The sequence below is a fragment of the Otolemur garnettii genome, unplaced genomic scaffold (assembly GCF_000181295.1).
Source record: "Otolemur garnettii isolate 467f Iridium unplaced genomic scaffold, OtoGar3 scaffold00113, whole genome shotgun sequence".
Taxonomy (NCBI): Eukaryota; Metazoa; Chordata; class Mammalia; order Primates; family Galagidae; genus Otolemur; species Otolemur garnettii.
In genome coordinates, this window is record NW_003852508.1 from 2,683,325 (window position 1) to 2,686,014 (window position 2,690).

At 49.6% G+C, this 2,690-nt stretch overlaps 1 pseudogene; it reads left to right on the forward strand.

The window, feature by feature from the left end:
- Window positions 1-1,090: 1,090 nt before the first annotated feature.
- LOC100946647 lies at window positions 1,091-2,238 on the forward strand (annotated as a pseudogene).
- Window positions 2,239-2,690: the final 452 nt, after the last annotated feature.

A 2,690-nucleotide genomic window follows, 5' to 3' on the forward strand; every position in this document is an offset into this window, starting at 1 on the left:
CTGAGATGTACCTGGGGAGATTCTGCCCCGGGTCCCGTCCCGCCTCCTCCCCGCGCGTGCCTCGCCCCGGGACGCTCCTGGGGCGTCCAGGACCCCGAGAGGCCCCGCCCAGCCACCGGCTGACCCCGCGGCGTTCAGAGTCCCCTGCACAGAGGCCCCCGGGACAGCCGGTGCTCAGCCGAGTGCAAACATCGCTCTGGTCACTGTCTGCAAAGGCCAGATGGACACTCCCCCTCATTTGTTGGCTCAGATATGACAGCAAAAAGGCTTTTATCCCCCGAGAGAAGAGCCCAGTTCCGAGCGGCAGCCCCGCCCCCGGCACACACAAAGTCAAAAAGACGTTTGTCCGAGAGCCCTGTCACAGAGAAAACGTTCTTTTATTTATTTGGTTTTTAAAGAATTTTCTCTTCCCGCCAAAATGCCTATAGCAGCAGCGGCTGCAGCAGGTCCGCGGGGAACCTCCCCTCTGGCCTGCTTGTCCCGTCCTAATCGCGTCCCATCTGGTGTCTGGCGCGCACAAAAGCCGCTGTGCCCGGGCTGCGCATTTGTGCCGAGGCCACCCCGCGCAGGGCCCCAAGCGACCCGCTTCTGGCAGGTGTGAGGTCGAGGGCGCGCGACGGCCGTGCAGCCTCGGGACGCGGGCGGACAAAGGGCACTCGTGGTGCTACCGGCCTGGATCCCTTCCTCGCAGGCCCAGGGCTGACAGGTGACGTCAGTGCGCTGGCCCTCAGCAAGACAAAATGAACACAGGAGCCCTAAGGACCCCGTCAAGCATTGACAATCTGTGCTAAAGTGTGCGTGCTTCCCCTACGACTCAGCCATTCACACCTAGGAACATAAAGGGGCGTCACTCAGAATGGTCCTAAGGTAAAGAGCCAGGTGTGCACAGCACTACCTTTTTTGTGTAATAGCAAAAATTTGCTTTCCCCCAGAAAGGGCTGGGGGAAACATCCACACCGTTGAGCAATTGAACTATCAAAGACACCGGGAGAATAGAAGTGAACCTCTCCCCAATCCCAGGCGGAAAGTTGTTCTTTCAGTTCCCTGGAGGCTTTTTGGTGCCAGTTCCATCCCTCTAATTCAAAGCAGGATGATGCTGCCGTGGCTGAAAGCAAGATCAGAGGGGAAGCTTGCAAAACAGATTTTCAAAATTGTATTGGATGATTATGAAAACCAGTATCCCGAAGAACTTGTAGATGCCTGGGAATCCAGAAAGGGATATACTAACATCTCTGTCATGCTAGCAATATGCCATAATAATTCCATTATTCTTTTAAACTGGAACATGATTTACGTTTGAAGGGTTATCACACATTCTTTCAGGGGTCCCTACCCTGCCATCCTAAATCAATGAAGAGTTACCTTAGCAGAACCCCCCACAGACTTCCTTCAGAAAAACACCAATTGGAAACCTGAAAAAGTACTGTTTCCTAAAGGTCACTTCTCTTCTCCCAGTACTGGCTCTGGAATTAAGGGATGGGGAGAAGGTTCTGGATCTGTGTCCTGCTCCTGGAGGCAGATGGATGGCTCTGCTGCAGTGCGCTTGTCCAAGTTGTCCAAGTTCTTTTCATGGTAGTGAACATGACAGTCAGAGACAGAGGTTGCTGAGGCAGATGTCAGAATCTCTCATCCCATAGCCTTCGATAAATGTTATTAAAGTGTCTGAATTGGATGGCAGAGAAATGGGAGATGCCAAGCCTAAAACACTTGATGAGGTGTTAGTGGATGCTACGTGTTCAAATGATGGACATTGTTTGTTCTCTTCTGATTCTCAGAAGGCGGCCTGTAGGATAAGTCAAAAGAGGAATTTGCCTGTTCTAGGGACAGAACTCTGAAGATACTTCACTTAGGAGAATGGTCTCTACTTTCATCCAGGTTGTTACAGAAGATTCTAGATCACCATTTTTTAAAGCTGAGTAGTATTCAATGGAGTGTCTAAAGTCATCCCTCTGTTCTACTAGTACTCTATGTGGTGGAAGAAACATTCCTTCTTCAACGTCTGCAATCACAGCTTTACGTCGCAGAAGTCTACTGGTGTGCTCTACACGCATGCTTTCCGAGGCAGAAAATCAAGATGTAATCAGTGAAATTTTAACCTCCCACAAGAACATCAAGCCTGTGGACATTAATGGAATAGCAAAAATTGGGTCGCAAGACTTCCAATTTGCACTCACTGGTCAAGAATGTGGGCTGTTGGTGATTCCAGATAAGGACAAAGCCTGGGCCCAATATAGGTAGCCAAATTGAAAAAAATCATGAAGCACAGAAAAATGGTGACATGAATTTTATAAACTATGTTGAGATGTTATATTTATTTTTCTGAGCCTGCTACATGTTAATACTTAAATAATTGGCTCGGCACCTGTGGCTCAAGTGGCTAAGGCGCCAGCCACATACACCTAAGGTGGCGGGTTCAAATCCAGCCCAGGCCTGCCAAACAGCAATAACGGCTGCAACCAAAAAATAGCTGGGCATTGTGGTGGGCGCCTGTGGTCCCAGCTACTTGGGAGGCTGCGGCAGGAGACTCGCTTAAGCCCAGGAGTTGGAAGTTGCTGTGAGCTGTGATGCCATAGCACTCTATCCAGAGGGATAGCTTGAGGCTCTGTCTCAAAAAAAAAAAAAAACTTGAATAATTATGTAGTCACTTTCTTTTGGTCTGTCTGGAATCCTATTTAGGTAATGTTTTAGCA